Here is a 26949-nt window from a genome sequence, read left to right as displayed (position 1 = left end):
GCTTTTTCTCACCATTCAAGTCTCAGTCCAAGTACTACCTCCACAGAGAGGTCTTTCCTGACCACCCAACTGAAAGTGACTCTCCCCCAGGCACTAGTCACTCTATGCCTTTGCCCTATTTTATTTTCTTCATATACTTACCACTCCCAGAAATTATCCTACTTGTTCGTTTGGTTTTGCTCTGTCTCTCCACACCAGCATATAAACCGTATGAAATCAGGGACTCTGTCTTGTCCATTTATCTCCAGAGCCTAGAGCCGTGCCTGACACATGGCAGTGGTTCAATCAATATCAGCTAAATGAAAACATGCTTTAAATAAACATCACTTGTCCATTCATAACCATAATGCCAGAGAGAGCCACAGCTATGAATGAAAATAAAGCAAGGTAAGAGGACAGACTTTGAATAGGGTGGTGGGGAATAGGTGGTGCATCTCAGAAGCAACGATGGAGCAAACCAGAGCGGTTTCAAAGACAGTGAGGTTGACAGTGTGATTGACAGTGTGACTGGAGCGAGTCCCAGACACGACCAAGATACGAGGAAGTGGAGGGACAGAGAGAGAGGAGACGTGCCATAAAGGAAGCTGAAAGTGAAGGCATCTGCTTTTATTACCCTCTGTCTGGACCTTCAGCTTGCAAAGCACTTTGATATTCTAGGCTAAATACAGTCTTCCCTTGTTCATGAAGTTTTCACAAGAGTCCTGGAACCCTCCTTCCCTGTCCCCTGGGCATTTTGTTCTTACTTCTACTCTAGCATTTCCAGCATTTCTGTGGAACTGTAAGTTTTCCATTTTCCATGCCTCTTGCCCCCTCCAGTGAGCTCCTTGAGGCCAGGGACCCCAAAAGTTACTCAGTAGATGCTGAAGGAAGAAAACTTCTGGCTGGTGCTCTTCCTCCCTGAGGCTGCCCCTTCTGCCCTACAGACCAAGTTTTTCCCATTTAAAAACAAGGCTTTCAGAAGTGACCTCATGCAAAACGGCACAGCAGGAAGCTCTAGGAGTCATCCTTCCACCGAGGTGGAAGGAGTGACTGGAACCAACTATTTGAGGCCTCCGGAACCTCGTGGGTACTTCAGACAAGCAGGGCACGCTTGATGAAACAGGTTGCTGACCTTCCCTAAGGGAGCAGCGTGGGTGAACTAGCTACCGCCCCCATTCTTCAGCCCCACACATTCGCAGAATGGTGGCTAGTGCCACGACCTTGTCTTCAAACAAAACTTGGGGCTGTGCATTTTGGTTGGAGAGCCTGTGTCTGTCACTGCTGTTACCACAGGATATAAACTCCCATGTTGCTACCCAGAAAGCCAAAATGTTTAGCGACATGAGATTTATACACTCATTTATTCATTTTCCCAGCAAATCCTGAGGAGCTTTTATGTGCCAGGCACTGAGGACACAGGAATAAACAAAACAGACAAAAACCCCAGTTTACATTCTGATGGGGAAAGGGGTGCTTCACTGAAGCGCAGGGAGGGCGGAAGCAGAAAGGGGTGTATTGTTCTTGAGTCCCTCAGGCCCCTCTGATTTGGCACTCTATTAGTATATCTCATTTTATTCATGCCAAGGCTCCTGACCTAATGGTAAAAACCATGCAAGTTAATTCCTTAGGTCTCTGGTGGCTTCTCATCACCTTAACACCCAGGCCAGAGACCCAGGAGCCAAACATGACTCAAAGTTTCTTGGTCAGGTCCAGAGACAATCACATAATATCTACAATAATAAAGACGGTATTTTGTTTCTTTGTTTAATCAGAGCAGTGTACCTAGGTTTTCTGTTTTTTCTTTAAAAAAAAAAAAAAGACCTCCATCTTCCTGGGATGATTTAACTAGATTCCTGTCTGAGGTAGAAACCAAAACCATTGTCCTTTCCTGATGTGCGTCTTGGTTGGAAAGGTCATTCAAACTCTCTGAGTGTGTTTCCTGGTCTGGTAAGTGGGGACAGTAATGCACACCTCAGAGGGCCGTGGAGAGACTTGATGAGTCAAGGACATGAAAATAAATGCTTAGAGCAACACCTGGCACATATAAAGCACTCAATATACATTATTGAGAAACAAAAGGGGCGCCTGGGTGGCACAGTCGGTTAAGTGTCCTACTCTTGGTTTAGGCTCAGGTTGTGATCTCACAGTTGTGGGACTGAGCCCCTGCGTCAGGCTCCATGCTCAGCGTGGAGTCTGTTTGTGATTCACTCTCCCTCTGCCCCTCCCGCTCATGCTCTCTCTGAAATAAATTAATCTTTAAAAAGAAAAGAAAAACAAAAGCTTCCCAACACTCCGTTCAGCCAATCATTTTATTGAAGGAGCATGATTACCTGTGGAATCACACAACCCAACAGACAAATATTTCATTATCACAGCACAACAAGCAGCAAAGCTGATTTGGGGGGCAGGGAAAGCATGTCCCAGGTTATAGTAAGGGTCTGGGTTGGCTGCTAGATATGGCTTCTCCAAGAGCCCAGAGCCCTGCCTACCAACTTGAAATGCATCTTCGGGTAGAATTTCCTGGGGAAACTCTGCCTCCTCCCTGCCCTCCTTTTCCTTTAAAGCTAATTCAGCCAAGGGAAGCAAGGGCTTTATGGCCAGGGCCTCATTTTTCATCTTATGAGCATTCCCCCCACACCTCGGCTTTCTTCTCTTCATTTGCATTAGGAACAGTTTGGTATTCCTTGCACAGCATGTGATTCTCTGTCCTTGATAATCCCTCTCCCCAGCATCTAGAAAAGCCTGAGTTCAAGAGTAGCATGATGCTACACCCCGAAGCTGACTGCTTTGGGTGAAGTCAAGTAAAGCCTGCAAAACAACTCAAAAGTGATTTTATGGACCCATTAAGGTACGAGAAATAAGTCAGACAGAGAAAGACCAAGTGTATTCTCATTTACATGTGGAATTTTGAAAAGTCAGAGCCATAGGAAAAGAGAGTAGAATGGTGATTGCCAGAGGCTGGGGAATTGGGGAGAGGTCGGACAAACTTCCAGCTCTAACATGAATAAATTCTGGGGATCTAAGGTACACCAAGGTGACTACATCTAACTACTGTATCGTATACTTAAAAGTTGTTGAGAGAGGATCTTAAATGTTAACACCACATACACAGAAAAGTAATTGTGTGAGGGTTGGAGGTGTTAACTAACCTTATTTTGGTAATCATTTTGCAATACACATACATATCAAATCATCACACTGTACACCTTACATTTACACATGTTATATGTCAATAATATCTCAATAAAGCTAGGGAAAAAATCATCTAAGACCCATGGCTTCTCCCCAGCTTCTTGTCCCACTGCAGCCTACAAACATTTTCTGACTTTTTAAAATAAAATGCAAGAAACCACTTTCTCTGTCACAGCCTAAGAAATGACAACTGGAGGATTATACCTCCTCCCCACTTGATGACATCTCTATTAGGACAAGGATGGGGTCTCAGTCATCTTTGCATTCCTAGCATCAAATACAGAAACTGGACTGAGAATAGGCTGTTGAAAAAATGTTAAGTAAACTCCTTTTTTTTGGCACCTACCGACGTTTAAAAATTACAAATTAGAAGTTATAAAATATATGATAGATATCTTAAGAATAAATTAATTGCAAAATCAATTATGTGCTACATACTACATACAAATATGTGCTAATTGTGAAAATTAGCACTGTCTCAAAATTAAAGAAAATGTACTATAAAATGTCTTGTTATTCACTGGTATGAACACAGACCCAATAATTAATTCTAGCCTTCACTATTATAGAGTGCCTACAGTATTTTCCCATTTTAAAGTGGGAAAACAGCTACCTCACTGCGTTTTTGTGAAGATTAAATGAGCTAACATATTTAATATTTAGAACAGGGCCTGGCAGATGGCAACCACTTAAAAAATGTTAGCTATTACTGCTGCTCTTGTTATCAGGCACTACCCTAACACTATTAGACCACGTTAAATAGAAGTTCATTTAGTTAATCTGCCCAGGAAAGTATTAACAGAAGCAAGACACACATATAATCCATGGCCCTGACAGCAAAATCTGTCCTCAGAGCTTCAGACGTCTTCAAAAAGCCATTAGCAGATTCTCATCATACAAGAATTGCCCATAAATTGCTTATTTCTTAGAATGTGACTGTACCTTGAAGCAGGAATACATATTTAGTAGACCCTAAATGTATGCCAGAAAGAACTGAATTGGCAGCTTCACGAAAAGGTTCCTTAACAGCAACAAAAAAGCGGGCAGCAATTTTTACCTTCTCTTCAGGCCAGATGATGTTCCTGATTCTGTAGGATTTGGGGCACCTTTATCTGATAAGGGCCTGTGAGTTTATGAAAGCTTCAAATGACCAAATCTGGGTTAAAAATAATCACTGAGAAACAAAAACTGAGAAACAACTGAGAAACGAAAAGCAGAAGTATGCACAAAATTGCTCCACTTACACTCTCCTATGGCAGCTGTTTTCCTGTTTCTCAGACAGCATCCTTCAGTCTAGCAATTTCTAACAGGGGTCCTGCAGACCACTGGTCCCCACACAAGCGTTCCAGGGTCAGGTAAGTTTCCCTTCCTGGAAAGCTACCGTGCCCATCAACATAGGGTCCTGAGTTTCTTCCAGGAAGAAACCCATTTAGCTGCGCTTCACTTATTGTTTGAAAACTTAACCATACACTCCCTTTCCTAAGGCACATTACTAGAATCCAGATTTTGGAAAGGCTGACAGTCTAAAATTAATCACTTCTTCAGTCTTACACAATTCACAGCGCTCACCATAGCACATACCCTCCCCAATGTCTATCACCCAGCCACCCCATCCCTCCCATCCCCCACCACTCCAGCAACTCTGTTTTTTTTTAAACATATAATGTATTATTTGTTTCATTATATGTTAAAAAAAAATAAAAGAGGATAGTAGGAAGGGGAAGATGAAGGGGGGGAGAATCAGAGGGGGAGAAGAACCATGAGAGACTATGGACTCTGAGAAACAAACTGAGGGTTCTAGAGGGGAGGGGGGTGGGGGGATGGGTTAGCCTGGTGATGGGTATTAAAGAGGGCACGTTCTGCATGGAGCACTGGGTGTTATATGCAAACAATGAATCATGGAACACTACATCCAAACCTAATGATGTAATGTATGGTGATTAATATAATAAAATAAAATTTAAAAAAAATTAATCACTTCTTTCCATTGAGGATGACTATAGTTTCATTCATCTGATCTGCAGGAGTCAGAGTGAATGAACACTTACTTAAGTCAACACCTAAAAGCAGATGGAAAAGAATGTGAACCCTATGTACACCCACAGCCCCTCATTCAATGCACTATTTCACGTCCTGGATCAAGTCAAAAAGAAACTATCCGCAGGATCCATCTGGGAAGGCACGCATAAATTCTAGGAATGGTTTATGGGAAGCATGATTTCAGAAGATTTGTAGGAGAAGAGAAAGGAAGATGTAAGAGCAAATCTATCAGCAAAAGGAATTTAATTCCCTGGTGACGGGTATTAAAGAAGGCACATATTGCACGGAGCACTGGCTGTTATACGCAAACAATGAATCGTGGAACACTACATCAAAAACTAATGATGTAATGTATGGTGATTAACATAACATAGTACAATTTAAAAAAACGTTAAAAAAAGGAATTTAATTCTCCTACTGTTTTTTAAAGATTTTATTTATTTGAAAGAGAGCAAGAGAGCGCGTGTGTGAGCTTGAGCGGTGAGGAGGGGTAGAGAGGGAGGGAGAGAGAGAGAACTCAAGCAGACTCCCCACGGAACATGGAGCCTGACTCGGGGCTTGGGCTCACGACTCTGAGATCAAGACCTCAGCCAAAATCAAGAGTCAGACACTGAACTGACTGAGCCACTGTTTTTTAAGTCAAGGAGAAGAATGCAGGTACACTGCAATCTAATTAGAATATGTCCAAAGTCACTAGGAAGAAATCTGATGTCAGTTTAATGGGGTCACAAATAGAGAGGAACATTCAGGGGTTCCTTGTTAAACTATCTGTAAAAATAAATAAATAAATAAACAAACAAAGAAACAATCTGTAAAGACTCCAATCTTTAAACATTATCTTAATTCTATAACTGGAAAAAAATTCCAGAATTCTAAATATCCATTTATAATATAGTTTTTTTCCTAGCTCCTGATACATCCTAGAAAATTAGGGATATGGGGAAGCATCTTTCCTTCCCTCGGGTCACAATGGTATTCACCCAACCATAACTGCCCAGAAGGGCCCCCCTGCTGGCCTTCCTAATGACCACACGTAATGTGAAGGCACATCAGCAGCAGAGAGGAAGCTGAAATCTCTGAAATAACAAGAACGCAGAATAAAACCATCCTGGGTTATGTAATTCCCTGTTTCCCAGGATTCTAAACCACTCAGGATCTTGAGCTTGACATCCCCTAAGTGGAGCAGGAAGGTGCTGGGAAGGGGCTGCTTAGCTGAGGTTAGAGAAAATCTGTATTTCACAGGCTCTGTCGTTGGAACAGGAAGTCACATAAAATTGTCCAAACATTTGCTCTAGCGCTGTCCAACTGAACTTTCAGTGACAATCACAATGTTCTGAACAAACAGTGTTCAGTATGGTAGCCACTAGCCACATGTGGCTATGTAACACTTGAAACATAACTAGTACCACTGAGGAACTAAATTTTTTATTTTAATTCATTTTAACTTAAATAACCACATGTGGCCTGTGGCTACTGTATTAGGCAGTACAACCAGCTTATACACTTAATGTCCCATTGATATGAATTCCACAAAAATGGAGATGGTCCGGGGACCAAGGAAAGTTCTCTGGAGGTTCTAGGAAATGGACTATTTGACTTACTGAAGGAAGCAAGGAAGAATCAAGTCTAATATCTCATGAATCTCTATGTATACTACTGAGATGGCTGAAAGACAAACATCACTCCCATCTTACTAAATGGAGAAACTAAGATATAAATTCAATTAATTGATATAAGTAGTCACTGCCATTTGTGGAATCTCTCCACGTATGTAAGTTTTTATATGCAATCTTTACAACAATCCTCCAAGGTAAACATTACTGTCCCTCTTTTACGGTACGGAAACTGAGGTTCAAGAAGGGTGAATGCTTAGGAAAAGCCACATAATAAGTGAAGCCAAGATTTGAACTCAGACTTATTATTAAAGCTCAAACAAAATACAGCTTAGGTCTTCAGCAAAGATCAATTTTCCTTTCTAGATTTAATCAACAGGTATTTTTTTTAATATTTATTTATTTATTTGAGAGAGAGAGCACATACGCGCGTGAGTCGGGGGAAGGGCAGAGGGAGAGAATCTTCAAGCAGACTCCCTGCTGAGAACTGAGCTTGAGCAGAGCCCACTCCCAGCAGATCTCACAACCCATGAGATCACAACCTCAGCCAAAACCCGAGTCGGAAGCTCAACCAACTAACTGAGCCACCCAGGCACCCCAAGTCAACAAGGATTTTTTGAGCCTCTGTTATATGCACAACAGCATGCTAAGTGCTTGGGAGTGGGGAATACCCAAAGATAAGGAAGGAAAACCATCAATATCACTGAAACTCAGGGTTGTGTGGGCTTGTTATTCTCCTCTAGCAAAGGACATGAATTATTCAATTACAGCTAGCTCCTCTTGTATATTATAGCAATCAACTGGCCTGGAATAAAAAATAAGCTAATATTTTTAGCACTTCAAAAACATGCAGAACCAAAGCACATGTGACAAGTGAAAAAAACAGATAAATTAGACTTCATCATAATTAAAAACTTCTGTGCACCAAAAGACAATTAATAAAATGACAAACTAATCCACAGAATGGGAGGAAGTAACAGCAGATCATATATCTGACAAGGGACTTGTACCCAAACTGTATTTTTAAAAAAACTCTTACAATGGAATAATAAAAAGACAAATCATCTGCACACGTTTTTGTGTGGACATATGTGTCCATTTCTTTTTGGTCTAGGAGTGGACTACTGGATCATACGGTAATTCTGTGTTTAATAATTTGAGGAAGTGCCAAACTGTTAGCAAAGTGGCTGCACCATTCAGCAATCCCAACAGCAAGTTATGAGGGCGCAAATTTCCCCATAACCTTACCAATACTTGCCATTGTCTCGCTTTTTATCTTAGACATTCTTTTTTTTCTTTTCAAAGATTTTATGTATTTATTTGAGACAGAGAGAGAGAGCACAGGTAGGGAGCAGGGTCGGAGGGAGAGGGAGAAGCAGGCCCCCCGCAGAGCAGGGAGCCCGATGCGGGGCTTGATCCCAGGACCCCGGGGGGATCATGACCTGAGCTGAAGGCAGACGCTCAACCACTGAGCCACCCAGGCGCCCCTATCTTAGACATTCTTGTTGGTATGAAATGATATCTCATTATGCTTTAATACACATTTTTCCTAACAATCAGTGATGCTGAACACCATTTCATGTGTCTACTGACCATTTACAAAACTTCTTTGGAGAAATGCCTTTTAGTGTCCTTTTAGTTTAGACATATTCATTACATAAGCTATGTTCAGTTCAAAGAAACATAATGGAGAGAAAGAACAAATTTTCTTTTTCTTCTATTTTATTTATCAATACAATTTCTCCTGGTATCTCAAAATTTGAAGCTATAAATGCCCAGACTCTCTTGTAACGTGCCTGGAGGTTAAGGTGGGGACTGTGGGCTCACCTGTGTCTAAAGCCCAGCTCTCCTACTTCTAGGTAACCTTGAGCAAGTGACTTAATCTGAGCCTCAGTTTCTCGTTCCTGCAAAACAGAATTCACACATACCACAGAGCTGTTTAAATGAGCACACTAACCAGCACATGGTAAGTACTCAACAAATGCTCATGTTACTGTTGGTTTTTATCACCAACATGTCATCATTTTATTACTACAACCCCAGCTCCCACAGGAAGCTTGAAAACATGACTGATACGTGTATGTTTTCCACGTACATTTACTGCTTCATTACTGCTCTACTCAGTTTAATTCAGACTCCCATTGCCTGAACATAACCAGGGGTCCCATTATCTTAGGGACTTAGACTTTGAAATAAGGTCCCCAAATTTTTCACTGTATAGAACAAATGCTACTCTATCCCCGGTAAAAGCAAGTCAACAATAAAAAAAAAAAAAAGTGTGTTTTGTTTTGTTTTTTTTAATAGGTATGTTTCTGTGGTTTGTTTCTAGAAGACCGAAATGAAGAAAATGTCAGCATCTCCTCAGAGATTCCTGGCAAACGGGAAAACAACACTGGGGAACCGAAGCCGCCTGCCAGAGGGGCTGGCCCAGCAGCACAATTACCAGGCCCTGCACCAGAGAATCGCCAACACCCACACAGCAGAGCAAGGGGCTGGGGGGACAGCACTGGCTGCCTCCTAGGTAAACAGCTGGAGGCCAACCAAGTTCAGAAAAACCCCTCGTTTTTTTTTAAGTCTACATGAAAAGGGAAGAGAAAGTGCATAGGAATGAACTCTGTTCTGTAAGACAAACTTCTGGTTCTCCTTTTCCTTCTGCCGGGCAGGGGTGGTGGAACAAGACCCTGGAAAATATCTGGGGTACCAGGTGGACACTTCATCACCAATGGCAGGTGAAGTACAGTGGTGGCCTCTGGCTTGCCCGGCCCAACAGCACAAGCTGCCCCCTAAAGAACCCAAATCTTCCAGGATGTCCTTCTAGCCACACTTCTCAGAGAACACCTGGGAAGGGGCCCAGGCGCTTCAGTCTCCACACTGGCTCGTCAGCCACCAAAGCCCCAAACCTCAAAATGTTCAAATGGGATTTACCTATCACAAGGACCTCTTTTAGCCTCTAAGAAAAGCTCACAGCCCCCGTGGGGACTTCTCCTGGGCACTACCTACCTCCTGCTCAGTAAAATAGAGAAAAACCACTTCCTTACAGGAATGCGTACTGGGGCCAAATGCAAGTGCGCCGAAACCTGAGGGGATAATAATGCCTCTGTCATTCCGGGTCTGTCCTTGAATGCTGCCTCTGTTCTGCTTCTTCCGACAATAAAGGCATAGAACTTGAGAACTGAGAAGGCCGACAGGGGCCCGGAGAAATGAAATAACTTACCAAAGGTCACAGAGCTTGGAAGCAGCCAAGACTTAACACACAGCTTTAGCCATAAAAACTGGAAAGTACTGTTGCTCTGGATTACAGTCCACTATCTCCATTAAAGAGTATGTCCCTGACCTGGAAAGGAAGTGCTCATAAGGGGAATACCAAGGGAATTAGGAATACGGATTCTGAGCCAGTAACAAGATTCAAATCCAGTTCTGTCCCTTACCAAAGTGTGTGACATCAGAAAAGCTCCTAAACCTCCATTTCCTCATCCATTGTAAGGGGCTAATTAAGGCACCAATCCTGTTGACTATTCCGAGGATGAATGGACCAATATAGTTTCTAAAATAGTGTCTGAGGGGCGCCTGGGTGGCTCCTAGGGATCCAGCCCAGCATCAGGCTCCCTGCTCAGTGGGGAGGACTGCTTCTCCCTTTCCCTCTGCCCCTCCCCCCAACTCCTGTTTTCTCTCTCTCTCCCTCAAAAATAAAATCTTTTTTATTTAAAAAAAATAAAATAGTGTCTGAAAGGACGCCTGGGTGGTGCAGTCAGTTAGGCATCCAACTCAATTTCAGCTCAGCAAGGTCATAAGATCCAGCTCCCTGTGGGGCTCCACAGTCAGTGGGGAGTCTGCTTGAGATTTCTCTCACTCCCTCCCTCTGCCTCTCCCCACGCTTGTGCGTGCTCTCTTTCTCAAATAAACAGATCTTAAAAAAATAGTGTCTGATGTAAGTACTTTATATATAAAACATCATCATCCTCCTAAAACGGAGGGGAAATGAAAGTGAAAACGAGAGTGAAAACATTGGGGATTACATGAGAAAAGAAAGTGGGTGTGTGGTCATTAAATAAGTAGAACATCACTGAACTTAAAAAAAATGCACAGACACACCAAGAGTTAGTTATGTTAACAGTGGCTAGTGGGAAAATGAAAGCAAAACAAGAACATGTGATAAAATGTTAGGGACAACAGGACTACAGTGATGTTAAAGAATCCTCCCTGCATGTATACACATATTCCAAAAAGAGAGCAAAAGAAAATAAATGAAACATTAACAGCCATTCTCTGGCCAGTGGGATTACTGCTTTTACTATCTTCTCTACTTCCCAAGTCTTACTCAGCAGACATATATTAGTTTGGAAATCAAAATAAATGCAGGTTTTAAAGACTATTTAATTTTTTTAAAGTTTATTTTTTTTAGTAATCTCTACAGTCCCCATGGGGCTCGAACTCATGACCCCAAGATCGAGAGTCATGTGCCCCGCTGACTGAGCCAGCCAGGCGCCCTGAAACATTACTTTTAAAGAAGAAACTTGACACGGGGCCAGGTCTCAGATGGCTGAAGGGCTATTACAAGCAGCTACAAATTAGAAGCAGTGTTTGGGAGGGGAGACCAAGCGAGGGAGAGCAGGGAGAACACCAAGCCACCAAGCCAATGTGGAAGGCAATGCCTGAAAGGACTGGGTCAGGGAGAGGCAGAGCTCTGCAAAACAGGAATGAACTTCAGAAAGAAAGGAGAATGATGACTTCAGCAGTCTCCAGTTTAAATGAGAGAGATTATGAAGGCCTAGAAAAAAAAGAAAATCCTGGAGAAAGCTAATCAACAGCCCACTTTCTTTCCCTGGCTGAAAAAAGGAACTGTTGGCTCCTACTGGGGGCAAGGCTGGGATAAGCCATCTGCGTTTGGTGCTCTAAGCTCCTCTCCAAGTCTGAGACCATCACCTGATCCCAGTGAGGACCAAGAATTTCCTTCTTTTCAGCATCCAGACGGAAGAGGGATCTGCTGACCCTGGGCCACTGACAGACATAAGACAGGGCCCAGAAAGAACTTGCCACAGGGTCTAAGAGGCTGAGTTAACTGTGGCATTTTTCTCTGGAAATCTTCCTGGCTTGTCTTCAGTACCCACTTCTAGCTGGAGTACTCAGCTTACCTCTTCTGCAGAAATTCCTTGTAGCTCGTATGAAGGGACAGACAGAAGAGAAGACACAGAAGAAATGGCAGAAGGCAGCACCAGGACCCTCCCAGCTCAGGTTCGAGGCCCGTCTCTCCTCTGACATACCTCCTACGTTGTGGTGGGCTGCACACTCACTTTCCCCCAGGCCCAGCACGTCTGCATCCTTCCCAGTAGCTGCCCTTTTTGAGCAGCAACCTAGGATCACAGCATGTTAAGATTCATCCAAGTCATCCACCCAGTTTCTCTATTTTACAGATGAGGAAAATAAGGCAGAAAAGAGAGGACGGGGTGTCTGCGCCTCTCACAGTCAGATGAGAATACACACTAGGCCAAGACTGTCTGATTCAGGGCCTTGCCTGAGGTCACAAATCTTTGTAGTGACACAACCAAGGCGAGAAGGTAGCTCTCCCAACAGGTGCCCCTCCTGGCACTCACCGCGGCCTGTGAACCAGACTGCACACCATCCCCCCCGCCCACTGTGAAAGCCCCAGTCCAATCCCCAGGCTCCTTCTGGACAAATGGCAACATATAAAATAATCCAGAAGGCTAAATCAAATTCAGGTGTGATGGACAGGCATGACTCTTCCCTTCTCGTTAGGGGTAATTGTAACAGGAAACATCTCAGTCCAAAAAGTGACTCTGCAATAGTGGACTGTTAGGACCTGTGATGACCTATGGGGTGACACTTTATGGATATTTGCATGGTCTTAAATATCTTCCCAAAATATTAATGTGAATAAAAATATTATTAGTCACTGTGGTGGTTTTCAAATGCGCCCTCAGATCCTTTGATACTCCTCCCTCCAGGTGGTAGAGCTAAATCCCCTCCCTCTTTGGGCTGGATTCAGTGATTCTCTTCTAATAAAAAGATCATAGAAGGGGAAAAATGATAACTTTACAGTAGTGAAACCCGGCAGACACTACCCTGTAACCAAGTGACAGTGGTTAAGTTAACATCATGAGTGATAAGTCATGTTGACAACATACACTCCCTGATAAGACATAATGACAAGGGAATATCACCTCCTCTGTACTCTTCCCAAAAATCCATACCCTGTTTAATCATAGACTAGAGAAACCCATTTCAACATTCTCCAAATCACCTAACCACTACTCTTCAAAACTGTCAAGGTCGTATAAGGCAAGATAAAACTGTCCTAAGTTGAAGGAGAATAAGGAGGGATGACAACTAAATGCAACGTGAACTGGATCCTGGAACAGAAAAGAACACTGGTAGAAAACCAGGGAAATCAGAATGAAGTCTGTAGTTAATAACTAAAGTTAATAGCATTGTACCAACGTAAATTTCTTAGTTTTGATAAATGTGCCATGGTTATGTAAAATGTTAATATCAGAGGAAGGCAGTGAAGGATATAAAAGAATTCCCTATACTATATTTGCAACTTTTCTGTAAGATGCTATTACAGCAAAATAAAAAAAGTTTAGGGGCGCCTGGGTGGCCCAGTTGGTTACGTGCCCCACTCTTGGTCTCAGTTGGATCTTGATCTCAGGGTCATGAGTTCAGGCCCCTAGTTGGGCTCCATACTGGATGTGGAGCCTACTTAAAAAAGTAAATAAAATAGAAAATTTAAAAATGAAACAAAAGTGATTGTCCAGGAAGAAGCATCATGCTTATGCTAAGGCTTCTTCAGGTCCCCACAAAACCCCTAAGTGTGCCCCACGGTCCCCACTTTGAGAAGCATCACAGGATCTCTCAGTTATCAGCCATTTACTAATGCCACAGCCGTGATGACTTCACATCAAGAAAGAATGGCATGTATGATCCTAGTTATTCAGTTGTCTTTAGCAAGGAAGGATCTTTTCTAAATTCCATTTCTATGACGAGCAAGATGGACACAGTGGTAAGTCTCTGGGTATGGTGAGGTTCCAGTCTGTTTTTCTGGCTGTGGTCCCAACACTCAGCACTTTGCTGAAGACCCACACAGGATGGGGGCGCCTGGGTGGCTCAGATGGTTGGGCATCTGCCTTCGGCTCAGGTCATGATCCCAGGGTCCTGGGATCGAGCCCCACATTGGGCTCCTGGCTCAGCAGGGAGCCTGCTTCTCCCTCTCCCTCTGCCTCTCCCCCGCTCATGCTCTGTGTCTCAAATAAATAAAATCTTTAAAAAAAAAAAAAAAAGACCCACACAGGATGAGTTACTGATACATCCAAATGACAAATTCTGAGTGTGCATCAATATTAATTCATTTACAGAGAGGACTTTGCTTTCTCCTCTTTCTAAAAACAGCTTGATTTAAATGCCTACTTCTACTTCAAAAGATAAACTGTCACTAGACTCTCAACTATTCATGAGTGATAAGATAAAATCTTCCTGACAACCTTGAAGGGAAGCATTTAAAAGTTCTCATCACCTAAATGTATGCCTTTTACTTCATAGTTTATTTCTGTGATTTTGGGGTAAGGCTTTTTTGTTTTGTTTTTCTTTGTTTTTAAGATGCAGTAACAAATTGCTTTGCAAAAATGGTTCCAAATGATCCACTCCTCTTGTATCCACCTCCTTTATTCAACATGATTGTGTGGCTTCTTCCATCAAGGGCATGGGGGTGGGAGGGCGTTATTTCCCCACCCCGTGGAGCTGGGCTGGCCTTGTAATTTGCTCTGACCAATAGAATGTGGCAGACTTGACAATGTACCAATTCCCAACCTAGGCCCAAGAGGATTTGCTTACTTCTGCTACTCTATTGGAACCCTTCTCTACAACCTGAAAACAAACCAGGGCTGGTCTGCTTTAGGATGAGAAAACTAGGTGCATAAAAATAAGCGCCCACCCCCACCCCCCAGCTAGCCCCCAGCTGACTCAGATACATGAGATACTTGGTCCTCACTGGGATAAGGTGATGGTCTCAGACTTGGAGAGGATCTTAGAGCACCAAACGCAGATGGCTTATCCCAGCCTTGCCCCCAGTAGGAGCCAACAGTTCCTTTTTTTCAGCCAGGGAAAGAAAGTGGGCTGCTGATCAGCTTTCTCCAAGATCTTCCTTTTTTCTAGGTCTTCATAATCTCTCTCACTTAAACTAGGGACTGAAGTCATCACTCTCCTTTTCTTTTTGAAGTTCATTCCTGTTTTGCAGAGCTCTGCCCCTCCCTGACCCCTTCAGGCATCGCCTTCCACATTGGCTTGTTCTCCCTGCTCCCCCTCGCTTGGTCTCCCCTCCCAAACACTGCTTCTAAGGGTTTAGATAAAATCTATAAAATAATTGGAGAAAAAGTACAAATGTATAATATTCACTATACTAACACTCAGAAACATGATGTAGTTTTCATTTGTTCCAATTTAAAAAAAAAAAATCTCCTTCTAAGTTCCTTTGTTCAGGTAAGCCCAGAAATGTGTGAGAGTTTTTCTATGGGTTTTATACTTTTTGTTGTTGTTGTTGAGAGAAGTATTTTTACCATTATAGCTAACAGATTATTGCTGATATACAGTATTATGATTGCTCCTCGTGTATACACCCACAAGTTTACTGAGCTCTCATAATTCTAGGAGTGTTACCATACTTTTTTTTTTCTTCCAAGTTTTTAAATTCCAGTTAGCTAACATGAAGTGTAATATATTAGTTTCAAGTGTAGGATTTAGTGATTCAACACTTACAAACACCACCAGGGCTCATCACAACAAGTGCCTTCCTTAATGCCCATCTTGCATTTAACCCAACACCCCCACCCCGTACACCTCCCCTCCAGCAACCCTGTTTGTTATCTCTAGTTAAGAGTTTGCTTTATAGTTTGCCTCTCTTTTTCCCTTATGTTTACCTGTTTTGTTTCTTAAATTCCACATGAGTGAAATCATATGGTATTTGTCTTTTAACAGACTTATTTCACTTAGCATAATACTCTCTAGCTTCATCCACTTCACGGCAAGTGGCAAGATTTCGTTCTTTTTTATGGTTGAGCAATACACCATTGTGCATGGTATATATACCATATATACATATGCACGCACACACACACACCCCACAACTTCTTTACCCATTCATCAGCTGATGGACATTGGGCTTTTTCCATAGTTTGACTATTGTCGATAATGCTGCTGTAAACATCTGGGTGCATGTAACCCTCTGAATCAGTATTTTTGTATCCTTTGGGTAAATACCTAGTAACCATACTTGTTTTTCATTGATATGTAATTATGTTGTTTATTTTAAAAACCCTTTTTCTTCCTATTACCAGCTATACTTTATTTTTTTTTAAAGATTTTGTTTATTTATTTGACAGAAAGAGACACAGTGAGAGAGGGAACACAAGCAGGGGGAGTGGGAGAGGGAGAAGCAGGCTTCCTGTGGAGCAGGGAGCCCGATGCGGGGCTCGATGCCGGGACTCCAGGATCATGACCTGAGCCAAAGGCAGTCGCTTAACCAACTGAGCCACCCAGGCGCCCCCCAGCTATACTTTAAATATATGTTTCATGCTTTATTGCACTGGCAAGCAATGCCAGAACAATAATGAATATCTTGGGTTTTTTTTTATTTTAATGGAAATCTCTAGTGTTTCCTACATCATGTGTGTCATGTTAGAAGCTGGCTTAAGATATATGTACATGTTGTGAATATACACACACACATTCTCCTTTTGGCTTACAATACACTTAAATCATTTTTCTAAGAATTATTTTATTATTTTTTATTTTTTAAATTAAGAATGGGTATGCATGTGGTTTATCTTATTGCAACAACTGACTACAGGGTCTATTTACAGACTTCTAAAAAACATGATTATATTCCTGGAATAAAGTGTTATGCCAACACCCTGAATGATTCCATTAGAGTTTCTTTTCTAACCTTTTCATGTACTTTATCAGGTATTTAAAACCATATGGCTCGGGCGCCTGGGTGGCTCAGTTGGTTAAGCGACTGCCTTTGACTCAGGTCATGATCCTGGAGTCCCAGGATCAAGTCCCACATCAGGCTCCCTGCTCAGCAGGGAGTCTGCTTCTCCCTCTGACCCTCCCCCATCTCGAGCTCTCTCTCTAATAAATATATAAAATCTTTAAAAAAAAAATAATAGGGGCGCCTGGGTGGCTCAGTAGTTAAGCGTCTGCCTTTGGCTCAGGTCATGATCCCAGGGTCCTGGGATCGAGCCCCACATCAGGCTCCCTGCTCAGCGGGAAGCCTGCTTCTCCCTCTCCCACTCTCCCTGCTTGTGTTTCCTCTCTCGCTGTCTCTCTGTCAAATAAACAACTAAAATCTTTTAAAAAAATTTTTTTAAATAATAATAAAATAAAATAAAATCATATGGCTAGGGTAGCCCTTCTACTTGAGTGATAGCAATTACATAACACAGACATTATCTGATATTTGTAAATTTAAATAAGTTCACTGCAATACCAACTCATTATCTCATGGTAAGAGGGGGGAAATTCCAACAGATTAAGTTAAACAGTTTATAGAGAAGGAAGGACTTTCAGTGTACTAACATTTCTATGGCTCCTGCTAGATATAGCCCCTTCTTAAGGGATCATTTTCCCTTTGAACTACTTCACCAACTCTACAATACTTTGCTGATGCTGGAACTTACCCCCAACTTTGTTTTTTTGCTTTGTTCTATTGCACCAGAAACATTTCTCCATCTTTTCAAACAATGTTATATAGGAGGGGAAAGATAACCTTATTTTTTTCATGTCTGAACACCCAGCCAACCACCTGTCCATCCCCATATGTATATATTTTCACAATAATGTTGCAGAGAAAGCAATCTGAAAATGTCACTGGCATACAATAGTAGGTGCTTATAGCTCTTACTGTTAGGTGTGGTGGTCAATTACATGACTCTGCTGATCCTGGCTGGGACTGCTTACCCTGGTATAATTATCACCCTGTGGTCAGCTGGTTGTTTGCTGATTTAGGTGATTTAGCTGTCTCGTGGACCCACGGGAGCAGCTGGGCCTTCTGGTCAGCATAAGGAGAAAGAATTGCCAAGTGAGCCATTTAAACATGTCCCAGGTGGGAGGGGAGGGAAGAGAGAGAGAGGAGAGACTCCATGGCCAGCCACAGAGACACGGCTGGGTATGACTCAGGGGAGAGTGACAGTTCGGAAACCGTGTTCCACATCTCTGCCTTTAGTAAGTCAGGAATACAGAAAAACAGAGGTTAGGACTACACAGAGTAACAACCATTAGAGGTGTAGCCATAAGCTGGAGCAAGTCTGAGTTAAAGATTTTGCCATCACCAGCTATACCTTTTAGGACACTAACAAAAAAAAAAAAAAAAAAACCCAAGGGGTTGGACAAGTCTCACTGAACCTTCTAGCACATTTATTTTGCTACTAAGCTAATCTCTCCTCACACACATTCATTCATCAGGTCACCTTGTAGTATAACTGCTCACAATTTTAAAAAATCAGAAGGAATAATACCAAGAGCAGAACCTTAAACCCAACCTCTGGAGATGGGTATTTTACCACCTTAGGTGACCAACAGCTGGAAAAGGATTACTATTCTGTTAAAGTGCCTTCATGCAAAGGCAACCAGATGTGCAAAATTTTCAGGAGAGCACACATTCACTTGTGATTAAAAAAAAGACTCAAATCCATTTCAAGCAATAACATCTTTGAATTCACTCATACTTTGAATTATCATTATTTCCTTCATTGCAATTCTTTTTTAAAGATTCATTTTTGAGTAAGTGATACATGCACATGGCATTAAATTCATAAGCTACAGGGCGCCTGGGTGGCTCAGCTGGTTAAGCGGCTGCCTTCAGCTCAAGTCATGATCCCAGGGTTCTAGGATCGAGTCCCGCATCAGGCTTCCTGCTCAGCAGAGAGCCTGCTTCTCCCTCTCCCTCTGCCTGCCTCTCTGCCTACTTGTGCTCTATCTCTGTCAAATAAATAAATAAATAATCTTTAAAAAAAATTCATAAGCCACATATAAAGTAAAAAGTTTCCCTATCATCTCTATTCCAAAGATACTCAATTACCCTCCTCAGTGACAGCCATAGTTATCAATACTCTAGAGGGAGAGCAAGTGCCAGCACTGCATATGCATGAACCCACAGGCATGCACACACGGACACAAACACTACTCTCTTTAACAAATGGCACTGTACTAAAAACAATGGTACCTTGCTTTTCTCCCTCTTCATGGTACATCTCAGGCATTATTCCACACAGAGCTGCCTTGTTGTTTTAAAAGACTATATCAGATTCTGCTGTATGGACATGCTATTATTTAACCAGTTCCTATCAATGAATATTAAGGTTGCTTCCAGTATTTTGGTATTTCAAACAATGTTATTATAAGTAACTTTGTACACAGGCCATTTTGCACAGATGAAAGCCTATCTGTAGAATAAATTCCAGCAAGTGGATTGCTCAGCATTTTTAACTCGGACAGTGGATAACTATGCATTTGTAACTCGGACAGATAACATCAAACCACTTTCCAGACAAACAAGATCAGGGGCTGGCAAATTATGATCCACAGACCAAATCCAGCCCATGAGCTAAAAACGTTTTTGCATTTTTAAAAGGGTTGTTTAAAAAAAAGAAGAAGAAGAAGAAGGTGGGGAGAGGAGGAGAATTTGTGACAGATCTCATGTGACCTGTAAAGCTTAAAATATTTATTCTCTGGACCTTCGCAGAAAGTTTGCTGATCCCTCCACTAGGCCAATTTACACTCCCCCATTAACAATGTCTGGCAGTGTTTCTCTGCTATTTCAGTTGTAATCTTTGGTCAAACTGAGATTTAAAGTAATGCTTCAGGTTTTGTTTCAGTTGAAGAAAAAGCTGAAACATCTATAACAACTTAGGTGCTGGCACAGTGATCGTTCCAGGCCAAAACCCAGCCTGTTTCAGGATGCAAACATCAACTGACACTTGAGTTTGTCACCTCACGATCACAAGTGGCAAGAAAAGGTCAGACTCCCCAACTGTCAGAATTGAAAGCAACTTTAAAGGTTATCGGGTCTGAATATTATGGATTTTGTATGCCATTAAAATTTGAAAAACAATTTAAAGGATTAAAACAACAGATACCAGCTTTTTATCTTGCCAAGTCATTAAAAGATAGAAACAATCAAAACACCATCTACTGTCACCATCACTTCATAAAAGAAAGGAATTTAACAGCAAAAAGTAGGACATGCTTAATCCTAGAATAAAGGAGAATCCATTAAACTGAGTCCACTTAGCTTCATGACAAGCCAAACATAGTCATTTTCTTTCTGCCCATTTTGCCTCAAACTGAGGAAAACTCCATGTTAAACCTATGTTTGGGAACCAACCTCACTGTTTTCTAAACAATCCAAAGCTTCCAAATCCAAATGATATGTTCCAGATTCAGTTCTGGTGACAATAAATTCGTGGCTGATTCAGAACAAGAATTCAGGACTTCTGCCCCCACCCCCCCAGTCTCCTATCTTTCTATCTTCTCCCTAATCCACAATTCCTCATGTGTCCAGAATCACAAAACAAACCAACAGCACAACTGGTCCAACCTACACCCCAGTCCACTCGCAGCCTTCCACATCTCACTATCCTTGGGTCTGAGGTCTGATCTGCTCATGTCCTCATCCAAAATGTATTTTTAGTCCTCTTCACAGGGGCAGGTGTGCAACAAACAACAACAGAAAACTTCCTCCGAGTAGCTGGAGAATTCTACATTCATGTAGGCCCAAACAACAATCATCCACCCGCTGTCAATGTGCCCCTCTTCCTTCAGGCTGCCAGAGCCTGGCCTTTCCTACAGTGCCCGTGGTGGACAGGGAGAGGGGACTCCCGAAGTAAATGCATGAGTTTTCACCAGTGCTTCAGAATTAATCAGTTGTGATGGTTAATTTTAAGTGTCAACGTGACTGGGCTAAAGGATGCTCAGATAACTGGTGCTTCTGGAGGAGATGATCAGGCATCACCCAGTCAGCTGAGGATCAGAACAAAGAGGCAGAGGAAGGGCAAATTCGTGCTCTCTGCTGAAGCGGAGACATCCATCTTCTCCTGCTCTTGGACATCACCATCGACACTCCCAATTCTCTGGACTTCAGACTCAGTTCAAGACATACCATCAGCCAACTGCCAGGCCTTCGGGCTGAGTTATACCCCAGGCTCTCCTGGTTCTCCAGCCTGCAGACAGCAGATCGTAGGACTTCTCAGCTCCATAAGTGCATGAACCAATGCCTTTAATAAACCTCCTCGTATATACATTTATACATAGCCTATTGGTTTGCTTCTCTGGAGAACCCTAATATGTCAGCTTCCCCTGAATTTCAGAGCCAAGGTAACTTCAATGGCTTTGATCCTGGAGCAAGACAAACACGACATCTGTACCATGTGCAAGTCCTTGCCTTCCTCGGCCCTCCCTGGGCCCCTTTGATTCAATATTCTACTTTCTTCTGTGTACCCAGGCACTACTGGTTTTCCCCTGTGTCTGCTCACCCACATCCTGACATAAGGTCAGCCTCCTGTCACACCACCTGCTACGTGGGCCCCACACTCCTTCTGGCACAGCTACGCCAGCCTCTGCCCCTTAGACAGCCAGACCCTGGTCCTTGAACTGTCGCCTCCAGCTGCCCCTGCAGCTAAAGCTCGATGCTCAGGGCTGCAAAGCTTCCTGCAGTCCTTCTGGCATCAGGAAAAGAATGCATTCGAGCCATCAGCACTAACATTAACTTTAATAAATACAATACTAGCTCAATCCAGTTTCAATTAAGATTTTAGCTTTCAGGGCGCCTGGGTGGCTCAGTCAGTTAAGCATCTGCCTTCGGCTCAGGTCATGATCTCAGGGGCCTGGGAGCCTCCAATTAGGCTCCCTGCTCAGCGGGGAGTCTGCTTCTTCCTCTGCCCCTCCCCCTGTTCATGCTCCCTCTCCCACCTCCCTCCTCCTCTCCCCCTGCTACCTCTCCCTCTCTCTGAAATAAATGAATAAAATCTTTAAAAAAAAAAAAAGAAAAAGATTTTAGCTTTCACACAGCAGGGCTTTAAAAGAAGTCTCAGGCCTGACAGTAGGTCACTGAGAATGTACAACACCTATTTTAGTGAACCGAACAGCAGGACTTTTGCTGCCATTCAGGTGTTTTTTCCCCTCAAGCCTTCCTGTCACTCATGGTTCCAAAGCAAGCTGAAAATAATTCTCTTCCCTCCAAACACCAAACTACTCCTTCCTCTCCATTAATTACTACCTCAGTTTTTTATTCTCTTATTAAGCATTTTAATAAGGACTAGTAATCCAAGAGAGAAACTTAAGTAGCAGATGGAAATTTTTGTTCTTTGTAAAATAGGCTGTGGTCAAAAACCCACAAATTCTCACCAAGAAATGAAACAGGTATCCCAAGGAGATGGGACACAGGGAAAGGGGATGTGATCTCTGCCAGTGTTTCATGCTTTCCTCAAAATGACCTCTTCCTGTTTTGGCAGCAGGCTCTGGATAATATCACGTCTCTATAAATCACCTCGGTCATGCAGATATGATTCAGTTATTTATCCCCCAGAACCACAGGATGTGGATTGATTTAGATTTGACATTTGGAGATAAATGAGGAAGCCAGCCCTCCAGAATGTCTGCTTCCTTGCTGGGGTGCACACAAACCATCCTGCCTATGACATCAAGGTGTTAGCTTCTTGGCTTGGAGTTTACATTTCCCAGGCATCTCCCATTAAACGGCTGAGGTAGATGGCATGGTTCAAACAAGCCCTCAGAGTCATGTAATGGTAGAGATAGCAGATGCCATAGAGGTTATAAGAAAAGCAGTGAGCTAAATGGACACATTAACAGAACAGTGACTACAACAGGGTGGACATGTCTACGCAAAGGCAGCAAATGCATAAATGTAGTTCCCATTTGTCTGGGTTTGTGACATGCCACAGGGTTAGTTCCTGTTTTCAAAGTGTCATTCATTCATGCCTTCACCCATTCAACAAGCGGTTACTGGGTGCTTACTGGAGTCAGGCAGGAGTACTAAGCCCTGGGGATGTGATGGTGAGCTAGCGGTCCTTTCATGTAGCTTACAGGCTGTGGTTTACAGCTTAGTTAACAAAATTATAACAGCTGCCCATTAAAAAAAATACCAAAGAGGTGGGGAAAGATGGGAGGGGAGAATAGACACACCGATATTCTGGACAACTGAGAATTACTGTATTCGGATGACCCCTGAACACCAACACAACACGGGTCTGAACTGCACAGGGCCCACCTGTACTGTAAATGTGTTTTCCTCCTTTCCTTAATAACATTTCTCCAGCTTACTCTCTTGTAAGAATACGGTATATAATACATGTAACATACAAAATGTGTGTTAACTGACTATATTACCAGTAAGACTTCTGGTCAATAGTAGGCTATTAGCAGTTTGGTGGGAGTCAAAGTTATACAAGAATTTTTGACTGTGTGAGGTGTCAGCGCCCCTAATCCCCATGTTGTTCAGGGTCAACCATAAATGGATTCTCAATTCACAAAGAATTAGACTTACCTATAAGTAGTCCACTTATAAAAGAGTAACCGGAATAACAATCCTGTTTCTTCAGAAAACGTTGAGGACCAGCTTATGTGCTAGTCCCTGTAGAAAGCCAGGTTACAAAACGGACAAAATTCCTATCCTTACTGAGCTCACCATCTAAGTGAGAAGATGAAAAAATTAAAGTGCTTCTAGAGAGCTGACAAAGGCTTTAATGACAGGTGGAAGGAGTTCTGAAAGGGGGGGGTAATAAGGGGCTGGAAGGAGAGCAGCACTGGAGACCCCATGACTGAGGAAGGCAATGCCAGGCAGGCACGGGGCTGGGGAACTCATTTCACACGGAGGGAACAGCAAGTACATTCTCAACTGAAAATAGTGCCTTCAGGGTGAACAGAAAGTGCATCTGGGCCATGGCCAAAGATAAGCCTAGAAAGGGAAACAGAGGCCATGTCGTGAAGGGCTCTAAATGCCCTGAGAGCGGAGCTGGACTGGATTAAAGGATTCCACCTGCCCGCTGCGACATTACTCAGGCTGAGGGGACCACACAGCCCACATTTCTGAAGGTGTGGCTGCGGGCAGGAAGACTGGAGGAAGGGACAGCCGTCTGGGTGAGCAATGACAGTACTGGCAGAAGGACAATAATCATCATTTGTTCTTTCTAGCTTGATTCCAAATCAAAGACAGTTTCACTGAAAATGAAAGAAACTTACCTAAAAAGAGGTCATACATTACAACTCAGCCTGGTCTTTCCACTTAAATAAAAAATAAATAAATAAACCAAACTAGAATCATATTACAAGAGGAATAAAACAGCTTGTGCCTTTTGACCCGGTAAATTCCATTAAGGGATTTCTAAGAAAACAACCTAGATGAGAGAAAAAACTTTCTTCAAAGATGTTTTTAAATGTACTACTCAAATAGCCACAAATGAAAATAACCCAAACATCTAAAAATAAGGGATGGTTTAAATCAAATGTCATCTATCAACATGACTAAATACTACATAAATACTAAAGTAACTCTAGCCATACATGGGGATGTGTATGGAAGAAAAAATCAGACTCCAAAACAATACACATCTGACCCTTGATCAACAACACAACACACATGAACTGCACAGGCCCACTTACATACAGATACTTTTTGATAACTTAGATACTGTAAATGTATTTTCTCTTCCTTATGATTTTCCTTTTTTAAACCTTTTTTAAAGATTTGATTTATTTATTTGACAGAGAGAGAGAGCACAAGCAGGGGGAGCGGCAGAGGGAGAAGCAGACTCCCCACTGAGCAAGGAGCCCGATGTGGGACTCGATCCCAGGACCCTGGGAACAAGACCGGAGCCGAAAGCGGACACTTAATAGATTGAGCTACCCAGGCGCCCCTTCCTTATGATTTTAATAACATTTTTCTTTTCTCTAGCTTACTTTATTGTAAGAATACATTATCTGTATATGATATAATATACAAAATACGTATTAACTGTTTATGTTATTGGTTAGGTTTTGGGGGAGTCACAAGTTATATGTAGATTTTCAACTGCATGCGGGGGAGGGAGTGTCTGCATCCCCTACATTGTTCAAGGGTCAGCTGGCTACACAATGACTACAACCATAAGCGCCCACTATGTGTTGGGTCTAAGGGCAGGTTCTGGGAATACAAAAATAAGCCAGGCATGGTCCCTGTCCTCCAAGATCTGAGTCCGCTGGGAAAGGCAGACTCACATTATTACAACAATATGAGGACTTCTCGACGAAGCTGGGCACCATGAGAGCCCAGAAGAGGACCTGCCCAACTTAGAGCCAACACACACAGCACAAACATGGACATTAAAATCAGTGGCAGAGGGGCGCCTGGTGGCTCCATTGTTAAGCGTCTGTCTTCAGCTCAGGTCACGATCCCAGGGTCCTGGGATCGAGCTCCCTGCTCAGTGGGAAGCCTGCTTCTCCCTCTCCCACCCCCCCTCCTTGTGTTCCCTCTCTCACTGTGTCTCTGTGTCAAATAAGTAAATAAATAAATAAAATAAATAAATAAATAAAATCAGTGGCAGAACTCAGTTACAAATCTGGACTACCCCAAACATGTACTTGTTAATTTTGTTGGATTATCCTGGGCATGAGTAGAAACTGTAAAACTGTTTGAAGAACACTCAAATCCGGGGAGCCTGGGTGGCTCAGTCATTTAGGCGGCTGCCTTCGGCTCAGGTCATGATCCCAGGGTCCTGGGATCGAGCCCCGCGTCAGGCTCCCTGCTCAGTGGAGAGCCTGCTTCCCCTCTCCCTCTGCCTGCTTCTCTGCCTACTTGTACTCTCTGTCAAATAAATAAATAAAATCTTAAAAGAAATTTTTTAAAAATCATAAAAAGAACACTCAAATCCCCAAGAATATGAGCATGGAGCTCCAGAAAAATCCTTGGACTCTGGTTTGAGAAACAAGATCTAAATATAGAAGGGTGGCAGTAGAAGGGAAAGACCAAGATTCACCCAACAATATATAGGTCCTGATGAGGACTGAGCGAAAGTCAGAGATGATATCAAACACCAAAGCCTCAGCCTCTGGAAGAAGGGCAATGGGGCTCCCTGAAATAAGAAACCTAAGAGGATCCAGCTTGAGTAAGAAATGAGTTCCATTTTTGACACTGAGTTTGAGGAACTTTGGAGAGAAGAAAGGTAGAGGTATTCAAGACTTGGCTGGAAATTTATCTCTGGAGATGTGGAGCCATAGAGACCCAGCATCCAAAGTCATCTCCTGGAGACAGCTGAAGCTAGAAATGGATGTTGAACATATTTAACTTTACTAAATGTAGAAGATATATCTCTTTTAGTCCCTCAAATATTTGTTAAGCATTTACTTACTTTCCAAGTAGTATCTCCATCAAATTAATAAAATAATGGAATAAGAGAATTATAATTAATAAACTATAGAATTAAAGGGTCAGCTATACACAGAGTAGATACATCAACCTCATATTTTTCAATGGAAAATATTCTTTACTTTTATAATAAATGTAATTTGGAAATGCAATTCGATTAATATAAACAACATGAAAGTTAACTTTTTCTGCAGTGATATATTCATGACCATCTTGCTACCAAGTCTATGAACTTAATATAAGAACTGTGGAGACTCTGTCTTATGTAAATGTCTAACAAGGTATCTGGAAAAATAGCAAATACCTAATATTTGCGAAGGAATTTTACAAGTAGGGGAATACTTAAAAGCATTAGGAAATTGCAAAGTTGTGTGTAAGTACATACTACCGAGTTCTATTGTTGAAAACAATCTGGGCTGCCAATGTGGAGGTGGATGCTTGCACTCATCTGAAATCTCCAATTAACTCATATGTAAATCAGTGGCAATACAGAAAATGTGAGAAATTCAGAATCAATTTATCTTTTTAGTACTACTGAGATTCTTTTTGTGTTTGTGATCTGTATGTGCCAACATTACAATTGAGTTATTTCCATAAATAATTCAAAAAAACATTTTCAATGATGAGTTTTGAGTAGCAAAACTGGAAAGGATATTGTCAATCTGTTGTACATTCACAGAGGGCTGAATCTCATGTTCT

The 26949-nt window shown here is 42.3% G+C and overlaps 1 protein-coding gene across 7 annotated transcripts in view; it reads right to left on the bottom strand.

Moving 5' to 3' along the window:
- TMCC3 (transmembrane and coiled-coil domain family 3) overlaps positions 1 to 26949 on the bottom strand; it is a 295326-nt gene that overhangs the window by 220881 nt on the left and 47496 nt on the right. Inside the window, exon 1 of one of the 7 annotated variants that reach the window (XM_027593446.2) lies at positions 4229 to 4301. The exons of the other annotated variants lie outside the window; for them this stretch is intronic. The gene's annotated coding sequence lies outside the window, so the exon portion shown is untranslated. Of the gene's footprint in view, positions 1 to 4228; positions 4302 to 26949 lie in introns of those variants that run through there. 7 annotated transcript variants of the gene reach the window in all.

This window comes from Zalophus californianus, chromosome 9 (assembly GCF_009762305.2).
Source record: "Zalophus californianus isolate mZalCal1 chromosome 9, mZalCal1.pri.v2, whole genome shotgun sequence".
NCBI lineage: Eukaryota > Metazoa > Chordata > Mammalia > Carnivora > Otariidae > Zalophus > Zalophus californianus.
Note: the sequence above shows the minus strand (reverse complement) of the source record. Positions and strands in the feature narration are given on the sequence as shown.